Below are 11,005 nucleotides of genomic sequence, written 5' to 3'. Positions count from 1 at the left end.
CAGAGATGATAATCACTGCTATTAATTCATATGGCATTTCAAACTAGATTTTGTTTTCTTTTTCTCATGTTTGAGGTAGGAGCTACTGAAATGGTATTGCCAAATTAATTAATTAAAAAGTTGTCTTGTTCCCCATGAAGTATGAGTTGTGTTAAAATTATAAGATGTATTTTATCCAGACGTATTTTAGAAAAGGTTAGAGGGACCTCTTGTTACTTTGGGCATTTGAGCCATTGGGATTTGAGCTACTTGACTCCAAAATTCAACCAACAAATACAAACAAAAAGTGAATGTCTTTGAGGGTATAGAAGGGATGATTTTGTTCATCCACTGATGGCTTTGTGAACAAAAATGCTCCCACTTTTTCTTCTTCCATTTGTGTCCCTTGTCACCCAGTCAGGCTGCTCAGTTTCACTTTGTTGTTGAATATATCTATATTTTTTGCTTTTTTTTTTTTTTCCTTATAGGAAGGAACAGCCTTTTCCCCATTCTTTCTGTTCTCTTCCTACCTACTTACGACAGCATCCTTGATCTTTCAGTTCTGTATTCTAGTTCCAGCTGCACACCCAGTTGTCTTCCAGCAGCCTGTATTTTCATGTCTAGTGCTTCTGTTCTTATTCCCACAGTACTCATTACAATCTTTTGCCATCAATCACATACACTTTTTCCCCTGTGCATTCCCTGCCTTACTCTGTCCTTTGTAGTCTCACCTTGTCCATCCCAAATACCCAACCTACTCAGTGTCATTCTCATGTCCTTTTAAAGTACCCCATATAGGTCCATAACAAGAAAAAATCAGTCATCTTTTGCCAGAAAACCTTGATTTCAATCTAGTAATAGCTTTAAAGAAACCACATTTGGAATCATGTTGTTACATAAGAATTTTAGCTTTGCTTTTTGTTTTTGAACAAGCTTTTAAGCATCCTTGTTACAGGAAAAAAACACTCATAAGTGTTAAGCATAATGGATCAAGCGCCTAATGTTTATTATGGTGTTAAAATTTGTCACTTTTTGGTAGTCTGCCATGCAAGCTTTTATAATGAATTCCAATTCAGAAACATGTCCTTGATAAAAATTAATCTTTCAGTAGAATAATCAAAATGATATAGGGAATTGGCAATCATTATTTATTTAGGCATTTTACATCTTTTTTTTTTCCAGTTTATATGTTTTAAATGATCTGTTGAAGTTCTTTTAATTATATTTCATATTTTCTTATAAGTAAACTCATAATGGTAATTATGAAACTTGAAATCTGCTGCATTCAGTGAGATGAACAAAAATATTTTGCAACATTGCTTATCTTATCAGCCATTACTGTTGTTAATAGAGAAAACTTCTTTTTTCATGTGAACATATATAAGTACTTATTCTTTGTTTATTTGGGTGTATTGGAAGACACATTTGTTGTGATTCAGAATATAGATATGGAAAAAGAAGAAAATCTGCGTTTCACAGTAGTAACACACCATTCAAACTTGCATGGAAGAGCACTACTTGTTTGTTAGGGGCTGCTGAACCAGTGTATGGGAACTGCTAAATCACAGCCTGAACCTCTGATTGATCACCTGAGGCGAGCAATGAGTCAGCCCTGGGAGAACAGGTGAAGGCAATTCTCCTGTGCTACTGGAAGGGGTGGAGCCTGGCTCCACCTCTCCTAGACCTATTTAAGAGCTGACTGCCACTGGGGAAGGATATCTTTCTGGAGATCTCTTCTTTTGAAGTTTTACAGTGAGCCCAGGTTAAGGGTAAGCACTCTATCTATTCTCTTTTTGGTATAATAACCTGCTTAGTCAAACTCTCTTGTTTATTTCATAATTATAACATCTGTATATTCATTGATTATACAACCAGGCAGTCTGATAGAGATAAGCCTGCCATAGCTCCATGCCCCTCACCCAGTCCAGTCAGTAGCAAGACCAAATATGTGCCTGTTAGACAGATAAAGGAGTTTACATACCTGATACATATATATATTATATATTTATGTATGTATGTATGCATGACCTGCCACTGAAATTAACACAAACACACAACACTTGGCACATACACAAGCACCAACAGCCTAATGCCATTTCCATTTACAGTTGATCAGGATGAAGGTCCACTGTTGGAAAATATATCCAGAGATACAGTGTGAATGCCTGCAATGTCTGACTCTGTTCATTCAGCTTACCAAGAGGCTGGCCCTGCCTTCTCAGGTTCCCCAGCTGCTGTTACCTGTGCATGCAAACCCCCAAGGCTGGCAGCCTAACTTCAGTTGTTGGTGCATAGCCCAACTTGCACACTCACTGGTACACACAGGTGCACGCTGCAGATTTCCCAGGGGCTGACATGAGATGCTCTCATCACCAGGTACCTCATGCACAGACACACACGCGCAAGTGGGTGTCTCTGTTGACCCCCAGATCCCACAGCCTCTCCAGTAGTGGGTTTGGAGTCACTTTGCAGACCATCTCCTCACACTGTTATCCAACTGAGACTCATAGTTGCTTCAGTACTTGTCTTCCAAGCCTCTTCCCTACTCACCTGCCAGTCTGGCTTGGCATTTACAAAGAGTCATGCACTGACTCTCACATAAGACTTTCACTTGCTCCAGCTGCTGATAGCACAGAGGCATAGGCCTGTATGTCTCAGGGTCTGACTCTGGTTCCTCACACTGGTTTCCCTCTGCACCTTTGTGTGTGTGAATATACACCTTTTATTACATAACCTAGTGATTCTCAGGAGCATGACATTTCCCTGGAAAATGAATGAACTGACTGAAACAATTTCTGCTACTCATAGATGACCTATGTGTTTGACTTCATCAACGAAGTGGTTACTTATAGCAGATTTGAGCTCTTATGCCATGATCAGTAAAGTCCATAGGGATCACAGTATAATATCTTGTAAGTGTAAAATCAGGTCTCTAGAGTCTATGTTAGCAAAAACAAAATTCTGACTGGAACAAGTGATTTAGATTGAAGAATGCCTTTCAAGATACGTCAGCCAAATAGTCAAGTGTTGACTGGAACAAGTAGGCTCAGAGGGTCTGTAGCCTGTCTGGCTGGCCTTCTTTTTGTGACCAGCACAGGGATGGGCTGCAGGCTGAGAGCATCGTTGTGATGGGAGCAGTTTTGTCTTGATGCCACTCATTGATGAGACTCTTTTTCCCCACCACAGGGCATGCCACTGGAACCAATGCTCATGACAGCCTAGTGAAAAAATGTCACAGAACATCTGATCTTGAATAGGTATTTTGGCATGACTTGTGGCAGCTAATCAGAAGATATTCTCTCTGTATTATCCACATTTCTTCTCCTTAGTTTGTCTGGGAAGTGATGCTCAGCATCTACACCCTGCTGCACTGTTAGAAATACAAGTTTTCTGCACCTTGCAAGATAAGACCTTGATGTATTGAACAGGCTTGGTTGTTTGTTTTTGTTGTTTGTTTGTTTTTTGAAGTCTCTTTTTCTGTGAGTATAAATTTAAAAAACCTGAGTTTACATGGGAAAAAATCAATCTCACCATTCCTCATGATAAAAGAGCTTTAGAAAATGTATTTCAAAGTCCTGGTATCAGTGCAGTTGGCCTAATCGGGTGAAAACAAAACACTTGATTGTTTTCATTAAGATACTTGGTAAAAATTATATTACAATCAAATCAGCATTTGTGGTGAGAAATTGTTATTCGGTAATATTTGCCAGCTGTATTCACTGAAAACTGTTTAATCTCTTACTTTGTTTATATATTAGATTAATCCTGATTACAGGGGGTTAGTAAATATTTTAAACAAGTAACGAAACAATAAGAATGTGGTGCAAACAAAGTCAACTTTTGGCCAGTCTTTCCCTGCAAGACCTGGTATTTTGCCTGTTCGGCAATTCAATGTTACTAAATAGGATTTGACAGACAAAGAAGAGGAGCAATGGGGATACAACTGTTGAAGGAGATATTTGCACAGCGTACCTGTATCTAAGTGTTTTTTTAGAGGAGGTCTTCTTGTCTGGGTTGTGGTCCAGACATCTTTGAGCCCTAGTTCTAAACCACCCCATTGTCTGCACCCTTCAGACTGCTGGCCTTGAGTGTATGTTTTCTGCAGGAGTCTTGTGACAGAGAAGATGCATCCTTGCTATTCAGAATTCTTTAGAGTAAACTGACCTTTTAAAAGGACTCTTTTAAGCCAGGTAGATGGGGATTCAGCATTATGAATCAGACCTGGAACAGCCCCATCTTTTATTAATATAATGTCTCTTGATTTACTGCAGGAAGCCACTGAAATGATTAAGTGTACCAGAAGTCTGCATAAAATGCCTGGGTGACCTCCAAAGCACTATAAGAAGTATCAAAGAAAATTTTAAAACCTGAATGATCAAGTTATAGAAATTAAAGCCATATCTCAGCTTGTTGGAAACGCTGTTAAAATAAAGAGACAGAGAGTGGCTGCAGAGTGGCAGAAGAGCAAGGCCACAGCTCTTTCATGGCATCTCTAACAAGCAAGTGTGCTACACAGAAAGTATCTTTCTGTTGAAGTTTGTTTTAATGATATTCCAAAAAGAAAGCATAGGTAAATAATGTAAACAGATGAAGAGTGCCTATTCCAAATAATCATCCTTGTCCATTCACTTTATATATACTTATTTCCATACAAAGTCTTTATTTCTTCATGGTTAAAGGAGCTGTGCACATGCAGATAGAGGTATTCTGGTTTCTCTTTAGGACAAAATTAATAAAACCTGCTACAAAGTGTATTGTTAAGAGGAGAATTGCTTTGTGGTGCCATTTTATATCTCAAAACACTCAAGTGCTGGCTAAGCGTCACAGTGTCTCTCTGCAGAGAGGTATCAAATTGGCTGGATGTATAGTCATTAAAATCCTTGTGGTATTATCTTAGGTGTATAATCTGAATTGTAAAATGTCTCTAATGTCACATGGTTCAGGAGGTGCTATGTGGTGATTGCTCCTTTTGGTATTTGGGGTTTTTTTGCAGGATGGGTTGAGGTTGCTGTTAAAACTAGCTGTTCAGGCAGCACTGTCCAGGTAATCACACCTCACCTCCAGTCAGCCTTGTCGCACCTGCTGACTCACTGCTGCTCCTGCTGATCACAGATGGGAAGTTTTTTTTTTTTTTTCTTATAGAATCATAAATTGGCCTGGGTTGAAAAGGACCACAATGATCATCTAGTTTCAACCTCCCCTGCTATGTGCAGGATCACCAGCCACCACACCAGGCTGCCCAGAGCCACATCCAGCCTGGCCTTGAATGCCGCTAGGGATGGGGCATCCACAACCCCCTTGGGCAACCTGTTCCAGTGCATCACCACCATGTGGGTGAAAAACTTCCTCCTAATATCTAACCTAAATCTCCCCTGTCTCAGTTTGAGACCATTCCTCTTTGTCTTATCACTATCCACCCTCATAAACAGCTGTTCCCCCTCCTGTTTACATGCTCCCTTCAAGTACTGTAAGACCACAACGAGTCTTCCCAGAGCCTTCTCTTCTCCAAGCTAAACAAGCCCAATTCCCTCAACCTTTCTCCATAGGAGAGGTGCTCCAGCCTGCTGATGATCTTAGTGGCCCTCCTCTGGATCCTCTCCAGAGCCCCATGTCCCTCCTGTACTGGGGCCCCAGGCCTGGGCGCAGTACTCCAGATGGGGGATTCATGGGGGACAATGTGACTGCTATTAGGTATGAGTGAAAAGGACTGCACTCTACTACCTATTGGTAGAGCAGTAGCAACCTGACTCTATTCTGATTCTTGTTTTGGCCTCAGCTTCTCTGCTCTCTGAGATAAGACCCAAATCCTGCCTTGGCCTTCTCCCTCATCAGTGTTGCAAAAGATGCAATCCTCAACTTGCTGCAGAGCAAGAGATGGGAGAGACGGGGTGCTTGTTTGCATGGTGGAGCCAGGGTAGTATATTTGATAGTATAGGAAGGAGTATGCTCTTGCCAGGCTGCTGAAGAGGAAGAACTGAAGAGAGGCAAGTGCTTAAATAGCAGAATGGAGGTACAGAGTGGGTGATTACTGCAGAAAGCATCAGGGATAGCTGCAGTACAGAGCTGACCTTCAGGAGGAGGCCCCAGGCCTGAGAACTGGCCTCTGTATATGCCAAGTTCAGGGCATCCTCAAAGTCAGCAGCAGCCATAGGGGTCATTGCCATATTTCTGGGCAGAAAGAGGTATACGTGCACTGTGTGGCACGTGCATCATAAATCAAGAAATTCTGGCTGATGTTGAATCTGCTGAGTATATACTGTGAGGTTAATCCCTGTGTGAGCAGTAGGTGTTTAGTCAGAAGCATCAGACATTCAGCAGCCTGGACAGCATCACAAATCCCCACATTCTGCCTGGAGACAACTTTTAGCTGGAAAGGGGGGAAAAATGAATGCACGGTGGGTCTAAGCGAGGCAGTTAGCATGAAGGTTTACATGGGGGCTTCCGCCCACCTGACCTACTTTGTGGAGCACCAGCGGCAGCTTCTCTTCTGAAGTAAACAGCATGATACCATCCATGCATGTTTGAGTAGGACGTGTATTTCTTTTGGCTGGAAGAGAGGAAGGTACAGTTGTCAAGCCCAGATGGAGGCTTTGAAATATGCATGATCGTGGCAGCTGTGTGTGGGAAGAATGACTTGAAGTGTGTTGAGGAGGAGGAGGCTTGTTTACTGTTACTGTCTTCATGGAGCTCCAGATCTGAATGGAGGGAGAAATAGGAGGAATGCGTTTCATGATTCTGGCTTATTGCTTTACTTGTCCTGGACAATTTTTTCTTGAATATTACTATTCACTATTAGTTTAAAAATTTGTAAAGGGCTGGGAGTGGAGGAGACTGCAAAAAATGTGTTGTCCCCAAGCCTCACTACTAATGGACCTGTTTTCCTATACCAGGCCCTCGCATGTGAAGGTTTCTTCTTGAAAGCAGGGCTGAGACTGTTGTATGCATTTTGCAGAGAGGAACGTACATTTCTGGTTGTCTTTTTGATTCTGTACATGCCCATATTTATCAGTGTATTTTGTGGTCTGCAGCTATGTAACGCTCGAGCCTCTGTGTCACGTGCATTTGCGTGCAGGGGCCCTGCTGCACTGCTGCTGCAGTTCCATGGCAGTGCTGCTGGCATGTAGGCTGAGGGGCCATGCAGTGCAGCTCACCAGCTCACTTGGGGAAAAGGGTGGCGGTCATGGACCAGGGAGTCCTCCCAGCCATGCACTGCCTACACAGTCTGCCAGTTGGTTCCCAGGTGTCTGTGCTCATGCAAGAGGAGAGCAGGGTTGGGCTAGGTACACTTCTGTCCCTGCTCATGAACACAGCCACCACTGCAGCCTTTGAGAGATCCCAGGAACAGGGATCCTGCTTTCACGGCTGATGAGGGGATTGCCTTGTTTGAGGAAAAAAAGCAACGCCAGCTGTAGCCCAAAGGTTTTGAGAGATAAAGGCAAAATACTGCTAACTGTTCTTGCAATTATATAAGAAAGAAAGGAGGACAAAGGTCCAATAAAAAGTAGTGTGCTGGCATGCTGAAGTGAAACATGTGTCAAGTTAATTCACAAACTCTTAGGGGTTTTATAGTTTTTTTTTAGATCTATGTTTTTTGTTTACAATTTTTGATCATCTCATTAATTAACACCTTTCTTTGGGGACAGTAAGGATTTATGGCTTACTCTTTTTCTTAAAAGGATTTTTTCCAAGCACATTTCATAATGAGTACATTTTTTGCATTCCCATCCCAAAGCATGAAATTAATCTTTTCTGAATAATTTCCAAGTATCTCCTTCAGCTGTGTGCCCTAAAAAGGTCTTTGACTTAATTAAAGAAAATCGATCTAAAAAGAAAGATGCAAAATCATGTGCTGGAATATATTAGAATATCAAAAAGGATCAAGTGAACCCTAGTAACAAGTTTTAGAATAATAGGGCAAGGTTTGGTGTCATCTGCTTCACTCTGCTGTAGAGCATGGCTCATACTGCGTCCCCAGCATTGAAGACTGCCTTGCACTTGACACCAGGATAAGGTCGTGTATCTGTTTCCGTAGGAGTGCAGTTAAGCATAGTAGATAGCTTCCAGATACACTTAATTTTGGGAGTAGCTGCTATTTTAACATCTAATCATATGGCAGCAGCTTTCAAATTTTTATCATTTGAAAATCTATATCCTAAATGATTTATCCGATTTGAGCTTTAAGCTTCATCAGATCCAGTTCCATGATAAACACCCTTCCTTCCCTCTTTTCTGGCAGATCTGTAGGCCAAGCATGCTTCAGACCTTTTACACCCACCAAGTTAATCGGTGCATTTTCTGAAGAACCTCAGCAGCAAAAGGAAGCAATATCAATATTTGTACTTAAGAAGACTTGTCCATAATTTTTTTTATCTTGTCTCAACTGTGACACAGGTCAACAATGTCAAGAGCCAAAGTTGGCTGTCATCAAATGCTTCATATGACCATTTCTTCCTGTGCTCAAGAGTGGGAAATTGCATAAATATCTAAAAGCCACTTTTTCTGAAGTCATAAAAGTCATAATATTCACTTTGAATTAATCAAAGTATATAACCATCAAAAAGGGAAATTTACAAGTGTTTGTTTCTGTATTGGACAAACACAACATCTTTACAACACTTCAAACAGAAGATGTTGCTGCAAATGGAGTGTGAAAAAATTATCAGCCTAATTAGTAGTAAACAATCATGGCAGCAAAATAATTTTAGGTGTTTATATTCTTGATTAATCACAATCCAAATTTTCTTCTGACAATTTTACTTTGAAAACTACGCTAGATTTATTGTTCTTTTTCTCTTACAAATGAGTGGAGAATTTAGCTTTGTTAGTGCATTCTTCATCCCATTTTCAGGCCTCTGGATTGCATTCATGTTATCATTCACATCTTAGTAAAATTAATGCACAGTTATCATTTGGTGTTGCTAGTGTCTTATCTTCATTTAGTATGTAGATGTAGGTAAGTTTGAACATTTAAGAGAATAGAACATTAGACTGATGATTAGACTGGATGAAGGCTCTTTCTCACATGAAGCAGATGCCAATTAGAAATACATGTTTAATCTTTTAAATAGACAAACTGAAACGTGAAGCAGACTCTTAGATTTGTAAGAGTTGCCAGGATCTGTAACTATGCTCTGTTACCACCCGAAAATTATTTTTTTCCGTGGTTGACTTACCATGTTGGCATACCTTTATCAGGAGGGGAGGAAGCAAATGGTGCTTATTTGGGACTACATATATTTAAGTATGGCCTTTCAAAGATGTCTTTAAAGGAGGCGGGTATTCAAATCTTGACAAATCTCTTGCAACTGTCTTCTGTCAAGGTCAAAAGGATTATTCAACTAGTCTAATGCAGTCAGGAGTTTTGTCTTCTTGTTCCTGAATCTCCTGTGTTTTCACATCTCATCACAATTTGTAAACTGTGTGCTCAGTTTATCTGTAAAATGTGACAATAAAATTAGCTACTGTTGCTTCATTGGAAAATGTCATCAAGTATAACAAACTGTAATTTTCCAGTGCTTTGTACCTTGTATTACGATGTGTAGTGGATTTCAGTTTCAATTTCTTTTGAAGTCTAAACTGTAAATGTTAAAGGGATCTGTACTTTGCTGTAACACTTAACCATCTGAAAATTTGTTTCACAGTTTCTTCCAATAAACCAGAAATACAATGCTGTATAACTGTCTTAAATATATTTTTATTTTAATTTGTAGGATATGGAACCAGTAAAATATATAAATATATTTATAAAAATATATAATGGTATAAAATATATACTGTATATATATTGTATATACTGTATACATAATATGTATGTATACATATATAAAATATATATTGTATATGTACCAGGATATATTTTATCAAATGTTCTGAAAGTCAGTGAGAAAATAAGAACAACAAAATAAATTTCACATGACAGGGCATATAAGACTTGGTTATGGATCTTCAGAGTGACTTATTTGAAAATGCCTCATATTGGCTTTGCATATTCATTTAATAATAACAAATATGATTAGAAAAAGTGGGATATTTCAGAAGCTTTGCTGCAATTAAAGTTAGGTACCCACTGGCGTCAGTGGAGTAGATAGCTTGAGGAAGATTGCATGTTTGTGAGATCCCACTCAGAATGTGCTGCTGAGCCAAAGAGAGGAGGGAATGTAACAGAACTTATATTGAGAATGTGAATAAATGTTGTTTTGAAATAGCATTTGTGTTGGGATATATAGGTCATGACTTTTTATCAGGGAAGAAATAGTAGAACAGTTTGCCCCTACTGCAGTCTCCATGTTCTTGTTCTCTTTTCTGCTTGAATGTATCTTTGCAGACCATGACATATGTGATTAGGGTGCTGTAACTGGCATTAACATTCAGGATCCTTTCTCTGTTATTTAATTTTAATGAACAACAATGAAGAATGACAGACTTATTTGAGACTAGTCAATTTTTGAAGTGTACATCTCTAAGGTGACTAATATCCCAAGACCAAGTGAAGCTTTGATTACTAGCAACAAAACAAACTACTTGACTACACATTCTCATACATGTTCCTTTCTTGCATTTTCATTGACAAATGCCTCCACAAAGTGAAAAGAAAACATTTCTGTCCTCGTATCTTAGCATCTTGTCTAGATTACACGCAGATGCCAAAAACCTATGGAAATTCAAGTCCTTAGAACATTCTATAGGTTGATAAGCCCTTTTGTGGTGTGCCATTAACTCTTGGAAAGGCTGGCTGTAGAACTTCAATAACGTTTTTTCAAGAAAATACTGCATTTAATTGCAAATTTGCCTGCTGTAGGGGGCCCGCGTTGCAGGGATGCTGGACTCAGTGATCTTTGGAGGTCCCTTCTAGCCCCTATGATTCTGTTATTCTGCGATTCTGAGTTGTCTGACAGATAATTAAGTAAAAAATTTCTTACAGGTAAGTGACTTTTCTTAATCAACAAATGTTTGATCTTGGTAAAAGTTGAATTGATATCAGTTTGCTGCTGGCATCAGGGCTTGGAAAGATCCAGAACGACATACC

General features: G+C 39.7%; 1 long non-coding RNA gene across 1 annotated transcript; it reads left to right on the top strand.

Moving 5' to 3' along the window:
* Positions 1–1,690: 1,690 nt before the first annotated feature.
* Positions 1,691–5,085, top strand: LOC109366080. The gene is made up of 3 exons (XR_002112131.1): positions 1,691–1,748; positions 3,166–3,236; positions 4,251–5,085. It is a non-coding gene; the product is annotated as an uncharacterized LOC109366080 (long non-coding RNA).
* The last annotated feature ends 5,920 nt before the right edge of the window (positions 5,086–11,005 follow it).

Source organism: Meleagris gallopavo, chromosome 2, assembly GCF_000146605.3.
Source record: "Meleagris gallopavo isolate NT-WF06-2002-E0010 breed Aviagen turkey brand Nicholas breeding stock chromosome 2, Turkey_5.1, whole genome shotgun sequence".
Lineage (NCBI taxonomy): Eukaryota > Metazoa > Chordata > Aves > Galliformes > Phasianidae > Meleagris > Meleagris gallopavo.
This window is presented reverse-complemented; position numbering and strand designations above follow the sequence as displayed.